Below are 23,659 nucleotides of genomic sequence, written 5' to 3'. Positions count from 1 at the left end.
ACCTCTTAAAAGAATTCCAGCTCCAGCTTTCCAAAGATCCCCTCAAGGCTGTGGAATGGCATGTAGCTAATAACTTGTATCCTTCTATACCAGAGACAAAGAAACGCTGGTGCTTCTCAAATTATGAAATTGCAAGGAAAGTCAGACAAGTATAAAAAATCAAATACATAAACAAATGGAAGAACATACTATGTTCATGGACAGGAAGAATCACCATCATTAAAATGTTCATACTACCCAGAGCAATCTACAGATTCAATGCAATCCTCATTAAAATAGAAATGGCATATTTCACAGACCTAGAACAAACTCTCCAAAAATTCATCTGGAATAAAAAAAGACCCTGAATAGCCACAGCAATTCTTAGAAATAAGAACAAAGTTGGAGGGACCACAATACCAGTTATCAAGCTATATTACAAAACCACAGTTCTCAAAACTGCCTGTACTGCCACAAGAACAGACATACAGACCAATGGAATAGGATAGAGAACCCAGAAACCAAGCCAAACCACTATGCTCAATTAATATTTGACAAAGGAGGAAAGAGCATACAATGGAGTCAAGACAGTCTCTTCAATAAATGGTGCTGGGGAAAATTGGTCAGATATATGCAAAAAGATGAAACTAGATCACCAACTTACACCATACACAAAAATAAACTCAAAATGGTTAAAGGACTTAAATGTAAGACAGGAAACCATAAAAATCTTAGAAGACTCCATAGACAGCAAAATATCAGACATATGTTTTAGCAATATCTTTACCAATACAGCGCCTTGGGCAATGAAAAATAAAGAGAAAATAAACAAATGGACTACATCAAAATAAAAAGCTTCTGCACAGCAAAAGAAACCATCAACAAAACAACAAGAAATCCTACTGCATGGGAGAACATATTTGCCAATGCTATCTCAGATAAGAGTTTAATCTCCAAAACTTACAGGGAACTCATGCAACTTAACAAAAGTAATATAAACAATTCAATTTAAAAAAATGGGCAAAGGACCTAAATAGACACTTTTCGAAGAGGACATACAGAAGGCCAAAAGACATATGAAAACATGTTCAAAGTCACTAACCATCCAAGAGATGCAAATCAAAACAATGAGGTACCTATCACACCTGTCAGAATGGCTATCAACAAATCAACAAACCACAAATGCTGGTGAGGATATGGAGAAAAAGGAACCCTTGTGCACTGCTGGTGGGAATGCTGACTGGGTAGCCACTGTGGAAAACAGTATGGAGCTTCCTCAAAAAGTTAAAAATTTGACCCAGTAATCCCACTTCTAGGACTATATCCCAAGAAAGCATAAACACAATCAGAAAGGGAATATGCACCCCTATGTTCATAGCAGTATAATTTACAATAGCTAAGATTTGGGAACACCCTAAGTGCCCATCAGCAGATGAGTGGATTAGAAAACTGTGGTACATCTACACAATGGAATACTATGCTGCTATTAAAAAGAAGGAACTTTTACCATTTGCAAAAGCATGGATGGAACTGGACAGCATTATGCTAAGTGAAATAAGCCAGTCGGAGAAAGATAAATATCATATGATCTAATTCATATGTGGGTTATAATGAACATAAACTGATGAACAAAAATTGATTCAGAGAGATAAGGTAACACTGACAGACCATCCAAATTCAAAGATAAGGCAGGGGAGGGGGGTTAGAAATAAACCAAAAGACTTGTATGCATGCATATTAGTATAACCAATGCATGCAGACACTGGGGCTGTGGGGCCTTATCCTGGGGAGTGGGAGTGCCTGGGGGATCAATTGGAGAAAAAGGAGATATATGTAATACTTTAAACAATAATAAAAATCCTCTCCAATAAAACACTTCTACACCTCAGGAAGAAAAAACAAAACTATGATACATTTACACCATTGAATACTATTCAGCAATACAGGAGAAGGATCTCTTACTCTTTGAGACAGCCTGGGGGGACTGGAGGATATTGTACTAAACAAAATGAGCCAGTCAGAGAAAGACAAGTATCATATAATCTCACTCATATGTGCAATCTAAAGAACAAAATAGATCCAGGGGCATAGAAACATGGAACAGATTGTTGAATCTCAGAGGGAAGGCAGGGGTGTGGTGTGTGGGAAGAGATTAACCAAATAACTTACATGCATAACCCATGGATGCATACAGTGGTGTGGTAAAGGCCTGGGGAAGGGGGGGAGTGTGAGCTAGGTGTGAATGGGGGGGGGAAAGGATATATCTGTAATATTTTCAATAATAAGCATACATTAAAAAATAGAATACACTTCATTTCCAAAGTTGTAGCTATCAGCTATTAAAAGTGTGTATATATTTTTGGAACTGTATATATATTTACATCTATATATACATCTATACATATACATGTGTGTGTGTATATATATATACACACTATACACACATATATATATATATATATATACACTATATATACACATACACACATATTATGTAGGGTACATATATATCCTACATTATATATATATATATACATACATACATACATACATACATATATATCCTACATAATAAAGAGCTAATATGTAAATGGTCATAATCCCCTCATGCTGTCACAATGTAAATAAAGACTCAGACACTCAACACCAGGGAGAGAAGAATGGAGACCAGTCAGGCACAAATGAGCTCCCTAAAGAGGAATGGAGACCAGCCAGCCTATGGCCTGGGAGAGGGACAAACCTCCCACCCCACAGTCCTGGGTGCCAGCACCTGGGGCTGCTGTCTGGGAGAGATAAGCAGCCCACCCTACGGTCCCAGGTGCCAGTGGCTGCACTTGAGGCCCAGGAAAGGGAGAAGCTGCCCACTCTGCAGTCCTGTGCCAGAGGCTGGGGTTGTTGCTTGGGAAAGAGACAAACTACCTGCCCTGTAGTCCTGGGCACCAGCAACTGGGGCTGCAATCCAGGAGAGGGGCAAGCCAGGCGAGGTCCCAGGCACCAGTGCCTGCAGCTGGGGCAGAGGCAAAGCCACCTGTCCATGGTCCCCTGCCGCTGTGCCAGCCCAGGCAAAGCCAGTCTGGGTCCTGGGTACCTGTGACCGACTGGAGGAGAGGATCTTGGGTCCTGTGTGAGGGGTGATCAGGCCAGCAGGAGAGCAGTTAGGGGCGATCAGGCCAGTAGGGGAACAGTTAGGGGCGATCGGGCAGGCAGAGAGGTTAGGGATCAGTGGTCCCAGATTGTGAGAGGCAGTCGGACATCCCCTGAGGAGTTCTAGATTGGAGAGGGTACAGTCGGGCTGAGGGAACCCCATCCCCTATGCATCAATTTCATGCACTGGGCCTCTAGAGTGTGTGTGTGTGTGTGTGTGTGTGAATATATATGTGTGTGTTTGTGTGTGTGTGTGTGTATGTATAGATAGATAGATAGATAGATAGATAGATAAGATAGATCACACAGACAACAGTATGCTGATAGCCAGAGGGAAAATTGAGGCGGGGGGGGGGGGGGGAGAGGTAGAAGAGGGAAAAGGGGGAATAAATGAAGACAGAAAATCCCTTTACTTTGGGCATATGATGCAGTGTGCTTTGTTGAGCTGCACACTTGAAATCAATATCATTTTGTTAACCAATGTCACCCCAATAAATTAAATTAATATAAATAAAAAATAAATAAATGTTAGACACTGCCATGGATGAAGGGGAAGACTAGACCTTCTGGTCTTGGCCCTGGTGGCTCATGTTGGGACAAGGGAAGAGCAATCCAAGACACAAAACATACAAAGTGCAATGTAACTCTTTAATATGAAAATAAACAGGGATCTTGAGTGGGAAAAGTGCAGAACAATTGGCTGGCTTCAGGTAAAGTTTGGATTCATGGTCACTCCAGCTTCAACTTTAGTCATGGATGTGGCCTCAGGTTGCAAGAGAGTTATAACAAATATGATGAGGATGAAAATGAGAGCAGTTAAGGGCTCATTTCCCAGGCTTTGTTTACAGGATCCTAGGTTTCTGCATGAAGCCCTCCTCTGGGATCTTGCCCTTCATCTAGAAAAAGTCAAAAGAGAGAATTGTGAAGACAGCAGAGCAAGGCGCACTGAGATTCATCCCCAGGCCACCTGACTTCTGTCCACTTGGCCTTACTAAAAGCCTGGGACCCATTTCCTTTTATCTCTGAATTCTCAGACTTCACTTTTTAATGAGCTACTATCATGTATTTATTGTACTAAAAGCACATGTGGTGGGGGAGGACAGATGACCTCTTTTAGGACCAAAGTGAAGACACTTTGACCACACAATGTCAAGGCCAAATCTTGCCACAGAAAGAAGCCTCCAAATTTACCAAGATGTATGCACCAGAATGACCAAGTGGCACTCCACGTAATGTTAAAAAAGCAGTGGAAAGACAAATATCTATCAATAATAGCTTATGGCCTACTGCAGTGGTCGGCAAACTCATTAGTTAACAGAACCAAATATCAACAGTACAACCATTAAAATTTCTTTTGAGAGCCAAATTTTTTAAACTTAAACTTCTTCTAACGCCACTTCTTCAAAATAGACTCAACAAGCTGTGATATTTTGTGGAAGAGCCACACTCCAGGGGCCAAAGAGCCTCATATGGCTTGCGAGCTACAGTGTGCCGACCACAGACCTACTGGAATTCAATTGCTTAATGTACAATTCTTAGCAGAAATAAGGTAGCCTAAGATATACTTATAGCAAACTATGATGGTGCTAATAATTAATAAACAAGTTTTAAAATAATATGTCTAGTAGGAAAACTAAATGTTATATTTCAATGTATTAGCATAAAATTAAGGTATTTTTCAAGTGAATTTTTGTAAAAAAAAAGACCTAATATAATTACCTTCAAGTTTCCACTATTCAATCCTCCCAGCTCCCTCCTATCCCATGCATACCCATCACTTACTTCTGAGACCACTAGAGGCTCATCTGAGAGAGGCTGAAGGAAATCTGCACAATTTCCGGCTGTTCCTGAGAGAGGGTGGGCCCAGTGCTACAGGAGGGTGTGGGCACTTGGGTAGAAATCGCACTTTGAGGCTCAATTGGGGTGGCATCCCTCACAAACAGCTCATCATTCATGATGAACACACTGGAGAAAAATGATACCTAAGACAACTGATGGATAAACAATCCCACACCCTCAACAATTATCCTGCTTCCACTGCCACTCAGCGACCAGATTGCTCCCATACCCACCTGTATGTGCTCCCCAGATTCCTCTTTCCTTCCCACCCCTCACCCCTTGGAGAGATTGCATACCAGCTTCACTAGGTTTGGACCCCTAGCCCCATTGCATTTACTCAGTGAAACAGCCCAAGGGAGAGGACAGTTTAATCCCATTTTCAGAGGAAGACATAGGTCACAGAGAGGGTCACGGATTTCACTCAGGTACAAATCTAGTGAGTGTTGGTGCCATGAAGAGAACCTGAAAGAAACCTGAAACACTTTCAGTGTTCTAACTCCAGAGCCCACACTCTTAACCCCTCTGAAGGACTATTCCTTATATCAACCTGCGGCTTCCCACAACACTGAGAAAACCCTGAGAATATGCACCGTCACATTGCCACAGCCATGAGCCCAGGTTGGGCTGTATGTCCCCACCCAGAGCATAACACTCACCTGGAATCGCTGGCAGGGGTAGTGATGAAAGTCCGGGTGAAGGCACGCACAGAGCCCTGAGACCTTCCTTCCACTTCAACAAAAACAAACAACAATACCCCCTTGGAGTCACACATGCTTCACACACTCACTCAGCATTCCCAAGTCAGGGTGGGACTGCATACTCATGCCCAAGGAGACAACTATTCTCTGGGAGTCACTGTGCAGGGAATTGGGAGGGCAACATTAGGAGAAACCTGATTCTACTGAGAGGGAACCTACGATGTGCTGGGCCCTGGGACAACCACTTCACTAGTTCATTTGATTCAATTTTGGAAGCCACCCAAGAGGTGTATTTTGTTATCCCCGATTTGAAAATGAGGAAAATGAGAGGTTAGGTAATGGATCTATTTTGCAGTCAGGATCTGGGATGACAGCCATCAAACCCCACATTTGTGTACTCATCACCCCAGTTGTGCAGGGCTGATAGGCATGGATGCAGGTCAGACCAGGCTGGTTTGGGGGAAGTCTGGAGGCAGGAGAACATGGAGGGAATAGTGAAGGAATCAAGGAAGCTGTGAGAGTTCTGAGAGGTAGCCCAGCCTGGAGGGGGGAGCAGTGGGGGACCTGGGGAGGGGTCTCTACATACACTCACCTTCCTTGAACACCCCATTGACACAGAAGCAAAGCAGGTTTTCCTGAACAACAACAAAAAAGAACAAATGTGCTCAGTCTCCAAATACACTTAACTCCCAGCTGCATCTTTCTGGGCCTGCCCCAGGGAGGAAGAGGGTGCTCACCGACTGCAACCACACGTCCACCAGGAAGGAGTTGAGGTCATGTTGAGTTTTGGGAAACACACAGAGAGAGCTCACAATGTCACGTTTTGTATGTTTCAGCAGCTGAAAACGCAGGTCTATGGGGGAAGGACAGCAGAAGTTAGGGTTGCCACTCCCTGGGGCCTATGACTGACCCTCATACCACCTTTCCCTGCCCAATCTTCCGCATCCCACACGCACTGGGGTCCTGTAGGTTCTTCATATTCCTGTTATCCTTGAAGTACTCAATCAAGCTGCTTCTAGGAGAAAAAACAAAACAGGATGTGGAGGTACAGACAGTGGGGGAGTTTCCATGACCTGGCAGATTTCTGCTAGGGGGACACATGCCCCAAATGAGAGTCTGAGCTGTGATACTCACATGGCTGGGTTGTCTTGGATGAAGGGGATGGTCAAAGAGAAGCAGGCCTCATCGTGATAAGCACCAAGGAGACTCTGTCTGTCTCCAGAGTCATAGATCAAGTAATATCTGTGAGGGGACAATGAAGTCAGTGTACCTCTATGGACTGGATCTCAAAAGGGACTTTAAAACTTTCAGGGGTACTTACTGCTGCAGGAATTGCATGATTTGAGTCTTCATAACATCAGATCCTTTACTGTTTTCCTGGAATCAAAGACATTTGAGACCATTTGGCTGATAAAACCTCCCTTACAACAGCCCAAGTGTTGATGTTTCTTCCTCACCTTTATTAAGGGCTTCATTAAGTAGTTTCTGTCAATGTCAACAGCAGTCGGTGGGGGTAAATCCTGGCCATCCTGGAGAGGGGAAGGGTACGTTACTAGGGGGTCCTGGATGACTATGGGAAGGATGTGCCCAGAAGATGGTAAAGGTGGGAGGTCAAAAATGAAAGGCCCCAGGAAATTCCATGGGTAAGATTCCAGTGGGCGTCAGCATTATGAGGTCCTGGAAGTCTCTACTGTTTATTTTTATGGTTGATTCATTTACAGGTATTCCCCCATCCCCCGCCTTTGTCTCCTTCCACTCTGCAACAGTACTCTCCACCACCCCAACCCCCCTGCCCAAGCCTTCGCCACATAAATGTCTGTGTCCATGGATTATGCATACTACTTTATGCAACTTTTGTGTGTGTGTGTGTCTGTTTCTCTCTCCTGCCCTCCCTCCCACCTTCTCTTTCTGTCTTTCTGTCTGTGTGTGTGTGGGGGGGTACATTTTTGTAAAAATCATCTTCATGTCTTTTTTTTAGAGATCCACATCCCCCAAAATGGATAAGGCTCTGATGCAAATATGTAATCTAAGCAAGATACACCTGCTTGAGGGCAGGTGTGGAGGTTGTCAATGTAAATAAGAGATGATGAATGTAGACACTTACCAAGCGTATCAACTCGGGGAAATACTTTCTGATGACACTGTCCAAGTGCAAAAAGAAAGAAGTGGTTGATAGTTTGGGTTGCATGCTTCCATTTACTTAAAACACTGATGGCATGAACAGAGACAGGTGTTTTGCCCACCCAGAATTCCCTTTGCCCTCCTCAGCCTCACATTTCAAGACTTCTGTGTCTACTTCCCTGCTGAGCACTGACCATCTGCCATATGGAATCTCTGAAATACAGTCTCCTCACCTCTCTCCACACCTACACATTCATATTACCTCCCTTCCTTCCTGCATCCCTCACCTTTTCCTCCCTCCCTCCCTCTCCTTCTCTATCCTCCTGGTTAACTCCTGCCTAGAGGGCCCTGCCTCCTCCCTCAGTGCCACAGACCACAGCATTTTGATCCCAAACTCCAGAGCTCCTTCTCCCTCCCTGCCTCCCTTTCCTTCTTCCAGGCCACCACTGATGGCTACAGAGAGAAGAGGGAATGTGGTGGGGGCCCAGGGCTCTGCCACCTCAGTGAGGATCCAGCATCCTGCCATGAACAAGACATGCCTCACGGATGGCCCAGTATGCTGGGGCAGGGAAGTGAGTGAAGGAGAGATTAGGAGACAGGGAGTGAAAGGGAGAAGGATGAAGACAGAAAGAGAGTGAAAACAGTAGCAGAGATTGGGAAGACATCAAAATGTAGAGTCAAAGGAAAAGAAAAAAGAAAAAGAAAAGTAAAGGGAGGGGAAAGAACATCTGCCCTGGCAGTGGGGATTGGGTCAGAGAAGAAGAAAAGAGGAAAGGGACATGGCTCCCCTGCAGCAGCCCTTTCCTTCGTCTGCCCCTGGCTGGCCCTAGGTCTCCAAGCAGGAATGGAAAGCATGAGTCTGTTAGCCTGTTAGGGTGTTTGTTGACCCTTTGTCACCTGTGGGAGCTCAATGTGAACTGGGCATGGGAAACACACCACCCACAGGATCAGGAGACCTTCCCAGAAGGAGTAAAGGTCCAGGCCGCAGCTCAGCTTAACCTTGGGGATCTGTGGCCCACTCATATAAAGCCACCTTCTCTCTTCATGGCCCCTGTACATCTTTGTCTGTCTTAGTTGCTTCCTTTCTGAGGAATCCTACCCATGTCAGGCTACCCAGGGCTCCTCCGAAGGACCAAGCAGTTGACGTGTTCTGTGAAGGAATGGTCAGTGGTCCTGAGAGGACTGTCCTTCTGTCTCTTCAAACCCCTCTGACATCTGCCTGCCACTGCTGCCGCAGAGGCCCCCCACTCATTGCTGGTGGCTCATTTCTTTTTTTTCTTTTCTTTTTTTTCAATCCTCACCCAAGGATATTTTTTGAGGCCATGTGTGGAGGTTGTCAATGTAATGTAGTTGATCATTAGAAAGACAGTGGAAGGGAGGGAGCAAGGGTGGGGTTGGGAAGAGAAAAATATCTCTCACATCAACTGGTTGCTTCCAACCATGTACCCCAATAGAGGTAAAGAATCTAACTTGAATCCAAGGTACATGCTAAAAATTGAAACCCTTAGGTCTGCGGGGCGACACTTCAACCACTGAGCCAAACCCACCAGGATATTGGTAACTCACTTCTAGCTTCTTGACTAGGGAACCCTGGATTCTACTAAGGATAGTTCATTCCTGGTATTGCACTAAAGAAACAAATTGGGCCTGGGTCCTTGGCATGGGGTGGGAAAATCCCACATTGAACTGGGAATTGTGGGAGACCCTTTACAAGCAAGGGGAAAAAGGGTTCCTCCCAGAATAGATTGGGGATACTCTATCCTTTCAGAAGCAGGAAGGACTATCTCAGCATGCGTCTGGGGTGAAGGGAGTTTCTCAGTCTAGAGATCAACAGTATCTGCCTCAAGGCTCAATACTCTTAGTTCTGGTGGCAAGAGGAAGGGACCCCTGCATCCCGGAGCATGTTTTTGGTGGGAATGCCAGAGAAAACTAGATGCAGAGTAAGGAACCACACTGGAGACCATGAGGACAGGTAAGTAGGTCAGAGGAAGAACAGGAGACCTCTAAGCACAGAAGAGGAACATAGAGAAGAGACTGTGGGGCCTCTAGTCCTCCAAGAGGACTAGGGCTGCCGCCATCTGCGATATGGCACTGTCAGGGGTAGTTCAGGGTTCCAGAAATCAAAGGACCCTAGGAATGGTACAAGGGGCTCACACTGACCTTATGTAAGTAGATTTCTCTGAGAAGTTGTGGCACAGAGGGTTATCTTCCAGCCACAGCTCTTCCAGTTTCAGGCCTTTGATTTTGCACAACTCCCAGGTAGAGTTAAGCTGAGAAATATGGGGAGAAACTAAAAATAGTCCGAGGAAAAAGGGACATACCAGCCCCTGAACCCACAGCCCACTCCCTTCCCCACAGGTACCTTCGCTTACCTCCTGACATCACTCTGATGAACACAACCACCCACTCTCAACCCAACTTTAATCAGTCCCTCTTCTCACCTCATTTTTGGAAAGGTTCAGAATCTTGACTGTGGGTGCCATTTGTGCCATATCAGACAGGCCATCCAGCTGGTATAGTCTATTATTGTGCAAGTTCAGGGACAAGAGCTTTGGAGAAGAAGAGTCAAGAGTGATACCATCTAGGACTAGAAAGACAAATCTGCCCACTGTCCCATCTGTCCCACCCCCTACTGTAACACCAGCACTGGGTCTAAGGCCTCACCTCAGGGAAGTCCTTTTCAATGATCTGCAGGGTGGCAGCCATGCAGTTTCTTCTGTTCAGGATTATATCAACACCATGGTCCACCAAGTCTTCAGGAAGCCAAGAATAGGAAATAAGAAGGCTGAGAGAGGTCCACGACCAGCACCAAAACCTCCCTTGTTTCCATCCCTAAGTCTCCCTCCCAGGCAGAACCCTCTGCCTTCAAGTGCCCTAGAATTACTGCTTTCAGACATACCTGAGTCATAGCGGAGCAACTGGAGATCAAGAACTTTCTGAGAGACATCATATCGTTTACACATGGCCAGCTGCAGAGTGAGATGGGGAGAGAGGTTTGAGACTGTGGTGGTGACAGGGAAATCAGGGTGAGGAGGAAAAGGGGGAATCTGAAGGCAAACATGTACCCTTGAGTCTCATTACCTCTAGCTGTTCCATTATTTCTGGCTCCAACTTATCCCGCACAGAGTAGGGTACATCAGAAGTATTGACAAAGATAACTATCTGCAGGAAGAAGAGGCGGAGTTTAGCACTAGGAACTCTAGCCCTACAGAAGGTGACCAGCTTTGCATGTCCTCTTGCCCCAAGACTAAGTACAGATAATGACCTCGACACCCACCTTCCAGTTGTCCTCATCACGAATCTGGTAGCTGACATCCTTCAATGCATAGGCAGCACGAGCATCCTGAACAAAGAACTGGGCCCTGTTTTTCACGTAGTGAAACTACATGGAATGAAGATAACAGCAATAATGTCAGAGGCCACGAGCCCAAGCTGAGTCAGGTCTCTCCCCCTTCCCTGTGCCCCCTCATCTGGCTTCACCATCCTCTCTTACGTCCACTGGAGTGAAGGGGACACTGCAATGGCTCTGGATAGAATCCATTAGCCATGTCCTGTCATACTTTCTTCCATAGGGAATCTAAGGGCAAAAGGGCATAGAAACAGGAAAGACAACATGAAAGAAGGCTGGAGAACAACCCAACACAATGTTCTTTTGCTACCTCCTATTGAGCTTTAAAGGACATCTAAAGTAAAGACCACTCACATTATTTGTTTGTGACAAATATGGAGCTCTTAAATCCATTATCTCTCCATTTGAAACTCTCCTCCCATAATAAACTTAAGGCATTAGACATTTTCTTCGTTTAATAAAGTTTCAGGAAATCTTCTCTAGGACACTGCTTGCCCCTCTGAGAAGTTTTTCACATATTCAAGCCCCCATTTCCCACATCCAGCTTGAGCCAAACTGAGAAGTCTAGTGTGGACATGCTCCATTTCCTAGTTCCACCTTTCCTTTTAGACAGACCCCTCTGTTTATCATATAGTCAGCCTGTTTCCTTATGTTGCTTCTCTGAATTTCCTCTTAGATGGAGTAATAAAAAGGACAAATTTTAAACTATCCCCAGCAAAGTACCGAGCATTTCTACATGAGCCCACCATAGTCCACCTGACCTTTCTCTCCTTCATGTTCCACAGATTTTTTTTTTCAAGACACTCACTGTGACCTTAAACCAACTTCTCATGGTTTGATCTTCTGTATTCTCCATTTCTCTCCTGAAATAATATTTTCTCTCATGCCATAAAGTAACATGGAGATAGCCTTCATAATGCCATTGTACTCTCCTCTTCTCAGGTCTCATGGTGTACGGAGTGCTGCAGGAGGGGGGGAGAGTGGAGAGAAAAAGAGTGCCCATGAATGCTAATGTCTTCTATACATCCTTCATCCCTGACACCAGAAATACAATTAGGATTGCTCAACCATGATTTCACTTCTAACATTCTTCAGTTTTCCAGTGAGAGAAGAAAAACAAAATTGCCAGCAATGAGAGTTGCACAGCCCCATGGACTGTTACATGCAAACTAGGCTGCCCAGTCACTTACTGTCTGACTGGGTACCACTGGCTTCCCCTCATCTCCATGTTTCCATCATCCTTCAGGAAGTGTGGAGGCTGAAGCTCATATCCACCATGTTGATAACGACGGGTCCTGTTGCCAAAATTACGTCGTCTCGAAGAATTCCAATCTCTCTCTCTTCCTTGAAGTGAGCTATAACCATAATTGTCTTCTGAAACAAGGAACAAAAATACAAGTTTGGAGACTCCTGTCCAGATAACTGACAGATGGTACTATTAGGGGAGAATTGGTGCAGGGTGATGAAGGAGGAGCAATAGCAGCAGGAGGAGGAGATATGGGTGAGGGGAGGAGAAAGAGGTAACTGTGTGAAGCTTTTTAAAATGGTGCAGGATTTATAAAGGACAGCGGTGAATGCATCTATATGTTAGACTAGATGCCAGCCATACATTAGGAAGGCATAAAAATCTTGCCTTTCTCAGATTCTCTGACAACCCTTCCAATACATAGGGAGCATCTTCTCTCATGCTTCCCAAACCCAGTCAGCCACCACACTGATTCTACTAACACTCAGAAAGCTGTCTTCCTTTGCCATTGTAGTACAAGCTTTAATGTCAGATGGAGCAGAGGTGCCAGCCTCCTAAACTGTCCTCCTCTCTCTCAGCTTGCCCTCAACAAAACTCTACTTGAAATGTCCAGAGTGAGCTTTCGATTTGTCCAGTTGAAATGCCTTTGAGTTCAGGAGACAGCTCTTCCAATCTCAGCTCTTCTGTAACGAGGGTCTGAATGAAAAACTGGAATTGTTTCAACTACCATTTCCAAATCTCCAGGGATTCCTCTTTTCTCTTTTTGCTATCATCAGAACATGCTGTGTCATTTTAATTCTTTTTAAACTTGTGGGGTTTTTTTGTCTATTTTTGGGGTTGTTTTGTTTGTTTGTTTGTTTGTTTGTTTGTCTTTTGATGGCACAGGAGATGGCCTGTCTTGGAGAATGTTACATAGACACTTCAAAAGTACTGTACTCTGTTCCTTTTAGACGGAGTATTCTATTTGTCAGGTAAATCCTGCTAGTTTATTGTGTTATTCAGATCTCTTATATACTGATTTTCCCTCTAGTAATTCTGTCACTTGCTGAGAGGGGTTATTGAAAGCATTACACAATAATAAAAGAAAAAATCCATTAAATCTTGTAAATTTTCTACTTTATTGGAGAATGTAGCCACAGGTATGCTCATAATGTGTATTCACTTCTAGGAGTTGTGTTGCTATCCATTCTTCCCCACACAAACACTCCCACTAACATATGTAATTCAAGATGTGAAAGGATATGGAAGTATTTTTTTGGCATCTGTAGAAATAAGGTACTCTCAATTGTCTCTCTCATATGTGGATTCACTAATGATATTTTATTTTTACCACATTCAACTGAAACTGTACCAGCAGACAACACTGGTGGTTTGGTGGTACTGGAAGATTTTGAGAATTAGACTGTTAGAAACCAGCTTTCTATGGGTCTCATATTTAATGTTCTCTAGGTTTGTGTGTTGTACATCCATTACTCCATATTGCCTCAGGGCGACTTATGAGTAAAAATCTGTTCACTGCTGATCATGGTATACTGATGACAATCAGGCCTCAAATGAACTCGTCTTGGAAATCACTGTTGTCACTCTGTGGCCCTCTGTCAGGACAATCCTGTAATTCACAGCTTTTTAGACCTTCCATATGTGGCAGTGATAGTGAAATTATGACATTCTGATCTCTTATATTCTTACTGATTTAAAAAATATTTTTAATTGATTTTTTTTAAAGAGGGGTAAGGGAGAAAAAGAGAAACATGGATGTGAAAGAGAATCATTGATTGGTTGCTTCCGCACATACTGCAACTGGAGATCAAACCTGCAACCAAGGTATGACTGGGAATCGAACGTACAAACTTTTGGTGTATGGTATGACACTGCAACCAGTGAGCCACCTGACTAGGACACACACTGTGACTTTTTTAATTGACACATTGTGATTTTTATTTGCATTTCCCTGTTGAGGATGTTTTCTTCTATTACTTGTTTGTGGGGTGTGTGTTTTAACTTATGAAAGGGTATTGGCTCATGTGAAATGTTAACAGCTGACACCAGAATCTTCTTCCATATACCCATCTATTCTTTCTCATTTTTTAGGGGATTTGTAACAATGTATATAAATAACACATATTCTTCCTTTGCTAAACACCAGACATTGTGCTAAGTTCCTGATCTATTGATAGTAAAGCTGAGGCACTTATAAGTCACAGGCTTTCTTCAGGTACTTTCAATATAGTTCCATATATTAACTCAATGCCTGCAATTATCTCATGACATAGAAACTGTTACTATCCTCAGTTTAAGAATAAAAATTTAGGTGAGTCACCATGAGGTCAAAAATACTTGACCCAGATAATATAATTTATTATTAGCATTCAAATCCTGACCAAGCCACGTCAAATCCTATGCGCAGAACCAATAATGTGTGACTCTGTGTTATTTATATACATTGTTACAAATGTTAGGGCTGAAGTGAACCCTGGATGGGACTCACTCAAAGGCTGTTAGGCAGTGATGGGTACAGTGTCCCAAACTAAGATGCCTAGAACTCCAGCCTCCAGCTGTCTGTTAAAGAGACCCACCATTGCACACAGTTCCCCTGTACTTACGTCTTTTTCCCACTCTCCATGGGAACTGTTTCTAACAAGTATGAGGTGGAATCTCATTGCAGTTTTGATTTGCATTTCCCTAATAGTGTGGTTGAATATTTTTTAATATATCTGTTGGCCATTTGTATGTGTTCTGGAGAGAGGTGTCTGTTCAGCTTCTCTGCCCATTTTTTAATAGGATCATTTGTTTGTTTAGTGTTGGGTTATATTTCTTCATATATTTTATATATCAACTCCTTGTCAGAGTTATTTGCAAATATCATCAACTGTCCTTTTGGTTGCCTTTTTTGTTTTGTTGTTGATTTCTTTTGCTGTGCAGATGTTTTTTAGTTTGATATAGTCCCATTCTCTTGTTTTGGCCTTTACTTCCTTTCCTTTGAGGTCAACTTCAACATTGAAATTTTTAAGGTGCTTCTCAACTTTGTCTCAACAATTCAGCCACATGAGGAGATTGAAATAATCGCTAGCACCACTCCACACCCACAACACTTAAAGCAAGATTGGGGTGAAACCGAGGCAAATATATTTTTAAACTCTCCATGTGACTGCAGTGTGCCACTAAAGTTGAAAACCACTGTGCTAAAATATCAGCTCTGATAAGTTCCTAGGAATGGCTTCCATATTATTTTGCTAATTTTCTTATTCAATGTTGTTTTAGGGTGCTAGTGATTCCATATGCTTAGGTTAGGGGCTGGCAAACTATAGCCCATGGGCCAACCTGGCTTGTGGAAACATTTTGTGGAGCCCTTAAGATAAGAATAATTTTTACATATTTGAATGTTTGCAAAATCAAAATAATATTTCCCAAGAAAATTATGTGAAATTCCGACGTAGAAAGAGTGTGGATTTGAAATATATATGATTATCTGGAATATGGTCCGTCACATACTACCAATGTGATTTTAGGCAATACCCAATGTATCAGAGCTTCAATTCAATGATATGATTGTCAATGGTGCTGTTGGCCAAGTGTTTCGATTTCTCCCATTCCAGGCACCTGGTAGAACTGCACTTCTTGACACCCTTTTTATGAGTGTGGTGGTGTATGTGACTAGTTAAGGATAATGGTTGGTGAGTAATGTGTTATTTCCATGTGAGAACATATAGTTGTTGGTTTGAATCACTTCAGGGCACTCTTCCCCTTAGGCACAGTGAGAGGCAATTTTTTAGATGGTGGCTCCTCATCTATTTGGGTCTCCAAGTCATTCTAATAAGAAATGCTCAGATCCCCACCATCCACCATCCTGTGATGGACGTACACCTGCCATGGATATATAGTACAAGTGAAGAATAAGCCACTGACATTTGGGGATTTTCTATTACTATGGCATAACCCAGCCCTTTCTGTCCCATATACTTCATCTTTAAATTAAAGTAACATCCTCTCAGGATTTTTCTGAAAACCTACATAATTTATATGATGAGATTATCACAGTGCTTTACATAAAATAGAAATTTTTTAAATGGCAGCTACAATCCTATCCTATATAATAAAAGCATAATATGCAAATCAACTGAATGGTGGAAGGGCCAGTGACTATGATGCACACCAGGGAGCAGGAGCTGCCCCTGGTGGTCAGTGTGTTCCCACAGGGGAAGTGCTGCTTAGCCACAAGCCGGGCTCATGGCTGGCAACTGCAGTGGCGGTGGTAGGAGCCTCTTCCACCTCCACTGCAGGCAGGCAGTAAAGAGTAAGGGGTGCCAGACTGTGAGAGCCCGGACTGCAGGAGGGATGTCCAATGGCCAGCTTAGGCTATATCCCCTAGGAAGTGGGCTTAAGCCATCAGTCAGACATCCACCAAGGGGTCCTAGACTGCGAGAGGGTCCAGGTCGAGCTGAGAAACCCCCGAGTGCACGAATTATTGTGTATCAGGCCTCTAGTCCTATATAATAAAAGCCTAATTTGCAAATAGACCAAACTATGGAATGACCAGTGGAATGACTACTGGTCGCTATAACATGCACTGAACATAGCTGAATGCAGGGGCTGCTCCCAGCCCGCAGGCCCCAGGCCAGCCAAGGCGGGTGTCAGCAGGGCCCCTGATTGCCCTACTGGTTGCCCCACAGAGGGAGGCAACCAGTGACGGTGGAGGGTGAGGCAGGTGAGCAGATGGCGCTAGGCTGCCAAGGCAGGTGCCAGCAGGAGATCCACCCATTACCCCACCAGTTGCCCCACAGATTGGCCCTGATCACTAGCCAGGCCTTAGGACCCTACTCATGCACGAATTTCGTGCATCAGGCCTCTAATTAAGTAATAATAGCTGGCTTTTAAGAAGTGTGGGAAATTGGTATAAAATGAGAGATTTTGCATCTTCTCATCTTTACAGATAAGTTGTAATTTGCTCTATAAGTGGGACACTACTTGTATTATATACTAGAAGCCCAGTGCACAAATTCATACACTGGTGAGGTCTAGCCACCTCCCCACTGGGGCAAGGGGCTGAGGGCGGTTTGCCAGCCAGTCCAACCTCTGACTGGAGTTGGGAGGCCTGCTGGGGCACGGGGCCTTCAGGGGCAAGGGCATGCAGTGGTTCTGGTCGTTCTTCTGTTTGGTTGCTGGGCTTTTATTTTATAGAATGACTTCCTAATGACTTGCACTTATACACTTATTTCTTGCCATCATGATACCAGAAACATAATTATAAATTGGAGTTATGTAAAAGAATGAACAAGTGGAAAGATTAAGCATGAGAGAGAAATAAGATAAAATTAGGTAAGGACAAATAAGTAGTTTCTTAATGATCAGCATAAGTTATACATATTAGTGAATGTACATTACATTGTAGGTATACATAGGTACACAGTATTAGTGTTGTACAAGAGAATTAGTTTGAACAGTGTCTCCTAATGTTTTCTACAGCACACAAGTACCTCAAATGGTCTGTGGAAAAGTGTTCCATTCCCATATAAGTAAAGGAAACTACCTACTTTAGATTGAATGTTTACATTTCAACCTAATATCTAATTTGATCTGAAGAAGTTATTTTGGAAGGTTATTAGGTCACAGTGGAGGGGCGCTCATGAATGGAATTAGTGTCATTATAAGAGACCCAGAGAGCTCTCTTGCCCTTTCTGCCATGTGAGGACACAGGAATAAGACAGCCATTTTTTGAACCAGGAAGTGGACCCTCATGAGACACTGACCCTGCCAGTGCCCTAATTTTGGACTCCTCAGCCTCTAGATCTGTGAAAAATAAATATCTTCTGTTTATAAACTACCCAGTCCATGATGTCCTGTTTTATCAGCATGAGCCAACTAAGATACTACTCTCTCCTTGAGATATTAGCATATCTTAAAAATATTACATGGAAACCCCTTTACCTTCATTCATGTATGTCTCATAGTCCTTTAATGGAGGACCACATTTTTGTTGTTGCTGTCTCTCAGACATAGTGTCTCTTTTAACAAACCTGGAAGTGCTGAAATGAGAGAAAAATAAAGTGAATATAATAAAATCATAGCATAAGTGATAATATTCCTTAACCATCCTTCATAGAATATTTAAATACCCATAAATGTAAACATATACCTTATTTGCTGAATTTTACTTATTCAATATTATCTACTTGTTTATTAAATGCAAGTATCACATATAGTTTCACTGAATATGTTTTTCCTTAAAAAGTTATTGTTTTCCACTTGAAGAAAAGCATCAAGTTTTAAAGGAGTCTAAGAAGCAATGGTTAGAAAATCAAAAGCTAATAGTGTTTGGTTAAACTAGTTTAAACCATTTAAGGAACCCAAGCACAAAAAGATTATGGCAACCCACCCCATATGCCTTTATTTATTTATCTATCTATTTATCTATCTATCTATCTATCCTCATCTGAGGATATGCGCCCTGACTGGGGATCAAACCTGCAGCTTAGATATGTGCCCTGACTGGGAATTGAACCAGGAACCTTATAATGTATGGGACAATGCTCCAACCAACTGAGCCACCTGGCCAGGGCTCATATGAATTTTAAAGAAACTATTGAGCAGCAAAGTAAATATAAGAAATAAATTCTGATTCTTCACATGTTGGTACTTTCACACTTTTATTGGGGGGGGGGAACCAAATTCCTTTAAAAAAATTATTTCCTTCTCTCTCTCTCTCTAGAAGGCAATACGGAACAGAAATTAAAATCAGATTTGGAATCAATTATACAAATTGGCACCTGAGAGGTCTTTGGTGTCCTTAACAACCAGAGTAAGCCATCACACTGTACAGACAGTGAATATGGGAGGGTGGCTAGATCAGAGTTAGCTTTTTGTTTTGGTGTGTGTGCGTGTGTGTGTGTGTGTGTGTGTGTGTGTGTGTGTTCGTCAGAAGTTCTCTTTGAACCAGAGATCACCTCATTTCATCTTCACATGAACTTTATAAGGCAGGTACCATTATTATTCCCATTTTGAAGATGAGAAAATGAGTACAAAGAGGTAAATTATTTACCTGAAGTTGTACATCTGGTAAGTGGCAGATTCAAGAAGACTGAAACTCAAGTCTGGTTAACATTTAATCACCAAGAATATGTTTCTGCTGTATAAATATTGAGAGTGGATCAAATGACCACCTTCTACTTCTAAAAACCATAATTTCTAGGTTTTATATGCACTCCCAAGCAGAGTATTCCTCCGCTGTTTTTTTTTCTTTTATTTTTTTTTAAAAACTTTATTGTGAGAGTATTACAGAGGTCCCCTTTTTCCCCTACAACCCCCCTCCACCAGGTTTCCGCCCTGCTCCAGACCTTCAGCATAAGGGAGCCACTTTTAAAAATATATATATTTTTTATTAATTTCAGAGAGGAAAGGAGAGGGAGAGAGATATATAAACATCAATGATGAGATAGAATCACTGATCAGCTGCTTCCTGCAGGACCCACACTGGGGATCTAGCCGGCAACATGTGCCCTACTGGGAATTCTGACTTCTGGTTCACAGGTCAACACTATACCACTGGCCAGGCTTGGGGAGCTACTTTCTGTTACCCAAATGCTTCCCTTCAGTCTGAGGAGAAGAGGGAAGGGGTGTAGGACAACCACTGAGAAAAAATGGGAAAGAAGCAACAGGCTGGTTTACTGCCCTCCTCTCAAGAAATTTGGCAAATTGATACATAGGCCATGGCAGCAGTTAATGATAACCCATGACGCAGCTAGAACATCCTGCCTATTTTATTTTACTTTGTTTTTTAAATTTAATCTTTTCCATTTACCCGCTCTATGACTTCTTCCACCTCCACCTATAACGCCCCCCCCCCCCCCCGCAACCAGCACACTGCTGTCCATGTCCGCCATCCTCACCCCAATACCTCTTCTACCACCACCACCACCACCACCACCACCTTTCACCATCCCCACACACACACCAGAACCGTCTGCCCAAAGAGCAGGGCTTTGATGTGGCAGCAGGAAGGGAAATGGGAAGAGGGTCTTACCTTAGTTCCTGAGTCTAGGCATTGAGAGAAGTCCATAAACCCCGCCGCCGCGCCCTCTCCCTCCGCCAATTCTCTGGAAAAAAAAAAAATCTAGTACAGACTCGGGACCCTCCTACCCGGTGGCGCCCCTCTACCGAGTAAGGCCCACCGCTCCGGGAGGCAGGCTAGGGATGAGGGGAAAGATCGGGTGTGGGCCTGGCTCATCAAAATGCCCCTCAGCCAGCGCGCGGACCACCGTTTTAACGATTTTCTGAACCGACCCGCAGGTCTGACTCCTCAGAAAGGTAAGCAGAGCTACAGTTGAGGAGTTACCACACACTTAAATGGTGAACATGACCATAGGGGGGGTCACAAAACTGAGGGACCCATGTCCCGGCAGCTCTGGGCCTTACCTGACTTCCAAGACCTCCTGATAGGAGTCACAAGACGGAGAGACTCAGGGTTCTAGAACCCTCGATCCTCACTTGAGAATGGACTCTCGCGTGATCGTATGTTATGACAGCATGATACGTGATCATAGCGTGGTGCGTGATCATAGCGTGGTGCGTGATCATAGCGTGGTGCGTGGTGCGTGGTACGTGCTCCTAGCGTGACCCTAGGCTATGCATGCCCCACAGTGATTGGCTAGCGGCAGCGTTCACGCGAGTGCCCGGCTGTGCCTGTGCCGTGATGGCAGAAGCCACGTAACTGCCGAGTTAAAATCTATAGAGTTCCGTAGCCCACAATCTTCACACGATTGAGATGGCTGAGCCTGACGTGTGACCATAGGAGCATACATGTTCATACCATCCACATAATAGAGTTTCCATTTACTTTGTGCCTGTGTTTTTCTGGTGTGTTCCCATCCTATAGGTCTTGCCTTCCAATGTATTACTCTTTCCTTTAGAAGTTTATTTTGCTGTCAGAATACTGCCTAAGATCAACTTTCTTTGGATTCTTCCTCCATTCACTATCTATCTCTGGATTCTTTCCCCTTCTCCTTACCCACAACGAGTCTGTCCAATTTGATTTCTGAAACTAACATTCTATTTGTTATTCTGAAAGAAACTATATGCTTGATAGTTCTGAAATTCTCAAGGGCTTAGTTCACCACAGCATTCTGATCTGTTGCTAATTTTGTGCATTTTTCTACTGACCTGTAATTCAGAACACGTGATGATTTTGCCAAAATTTTCAGTTACTTTCAAATCTATTTTACCATTTTGATTAAAAAATATATTTCAGATTAGGGTGGTGGCAGTGACAAAAATAATTGAACATTAAGAGAAATAGTTTGGTGAGATGATCAAGGGGAATTGCTTATGGTCTAATATAGGAGTGAAGAGATTCTCAAAATGGTGTTTGGCTTGAGCAAGTGGATGAACATTTTACAGAAATGGGGGGAAGTGGGAGAAGAATGATTGACAATGACAGAAGCAGGCACTCTATTTGGCTATATTAAGTTTGAAGTACACAAAAGATAACATGTGTATATATTAAAGAAAGTCTTTGAACTGAAAGGAAAAGGTCTGTTTAGAAGTCACTTTGGGAAGCCTTTCCTGAACGCCCACTTTTTATCCCTTTAAGCTTGTTACCTTGCTACCCATACCATCCATCATCACTTCTAGTGTAGATTTTATCAAATTCACATTGCAATTTCCTTTTTATTGGTCCATTTTCTCTATTAGTAAAAAAAAATGTTCTGTTTTGTTGTTGTTGTTTTTGTTTGTTTTTTACTAATAACTGTGAGTTGTTTGGGGAACAGAACCTATATTCTCATGTTTTTCTCAGGTTCTTTCCTGGCTCAATGCTGACAGTCATCTCTTCTTATTTGTTCAATGCATGCATATAACAAGGTAGTCAACTCAATTTTTTCTATAGCTTCAATTATTGAAACTCAATTTCCAAATTCAGCTAAAATTTGCCTTCATCTATCTTCTATTCCTATGAAGCTGCATGCTATTAATTTATTTGTCTGAATACTGATTTCAATAATTTACCTTAGATCATATATCTGGATGAGTATTCTACTCTCTCAAACCAGGCATACAATAAAAATCCTAACACTGTTTATATATGTAATATCTTAAAGTATGTCTCCTCAAATATGTTATGTATTGTCTTCTATAGCCAAATGCAGGATTAAATACACACTATTCAATTTCATTTTACTAGAGATTCAGCACTTAATTCAGAAGTGAGATCATTTTGGATCATACATATATATATTTAAATATCTTGACTTACACTTTTACCTCTAAGTGTTCAGATGTCAAAGTCGGGTGTCAGTTCCTTCTCCCCAGCTTCAACCAGAAAACAACACTTTCTGATTAACAGAAATTTTATTTTATGGTGGCTTAACATAAAATTTATTTTGGGTAACTTTTAAAAACCACTTTCTACAGCAAGTCAGTGGTGACTTCCTCAATATTGTAGTCAACACCACACCCTTAACCCTCCCCAAGTTGCCACCACCACCACCAAATTAAAATGGTTTTAATGTTTAAAATTTGTATGATTTACCCACTATTAATTAAAAATGTGTGGCTAATTTTAATGAATCATCAATATATTTATTTTGAAAAGATCATAGTAATTTGTTATCTTAGTGAATATTCTTATAAATTTTTAATTCCCATCCCCCAGCTTTAAACACAAAATGGACTTTATGCAAAAGAATTTTTCAGTTCTTTGGTTGATTTCTCACTCCCCACCCCTGCCTTCCCTCTGAGGTTGGATGGTCTGTTCGATGCTTCTATGGATCTATTTTATTTTAGTTCATCAATTTATGTTGTACATTAAACATGTATGCATGCACATAAGCATAACCCATGGATACAGACAGAAGGGGGGTGAGGGCAGGTGCTGGGGAGGTGGGAATGACCAGGGAGAGGTCAATGAAAGAGACATATATGATACTTTAAACAATAAAGGACTAATAAAAGTAAAATAAATTAAAATAATTTGTCAGTTCTAGAAATGCTTACAATTCAATTTATCTTGTCTCACAATTTTTATGGGGGGAAAAGTTGTCTTTTTGGCATGTTCAGAAAAAAGAACTTTTTTGTGTGTGTGTGGCTAATTGACACCCTCTTTGCTTGACTGTGATTCTTCTTTTCCCCTATCTCCAGTACACCAGATGTGTTTAAATAGGGAAAGTGATATTATATCACCAAATAATCTTATACCAACAGTCTTGTGGAATACACGTTAATTTGTGGACCATCTAAATCCTTTTTGGACTATTCAGTCATATGCTTCTGCTCATATTTTCCATTTTATTCAAA

At 42.6% G+C, this 23,659-nt stretch overlaps 1 protein-coding gene and 1 pseudogene across 1 annotated transcript in view; one reads left to right on the top strand and one right to left on the bottom strand.

The window, feature by feature from the left end:
• The window catches only part of BEX4 (brain expressed X-linked 4), a 667,575-nt gene that overhangs the window by 286,445 nt on the left and 357,471 nt on the right, over positions 1-23,659 (top strand). The gene's annotated exons all lie outside the window — the stretch shown is intronic.
• On the bottom strand, positions 4,902-18,371 carry LOC118720245 (annotated as a pseudogene).

This window comes from Pipistrellus kuhlii, unplaced genomic scaffold (assembly GCF_014108245.1).
Source record: "Pipistrellus kuhlii isolate mPipKuh1 unplaced genomic scaffold, mPipKuh1.p scaffold_m20_p_16, whole genome shotgun sequence".
In the NCBI taxonomy this organism is placed as follows: Eukaryota; Metazoa; Chordata; class Mammalia; order Chiroptera; family Vespertilionidae; genus Pipistrellus; species Pipistrellus kuhlii.
This window is presented reverse-complemented; position numbering and strand designations above follow the sequence as displayed.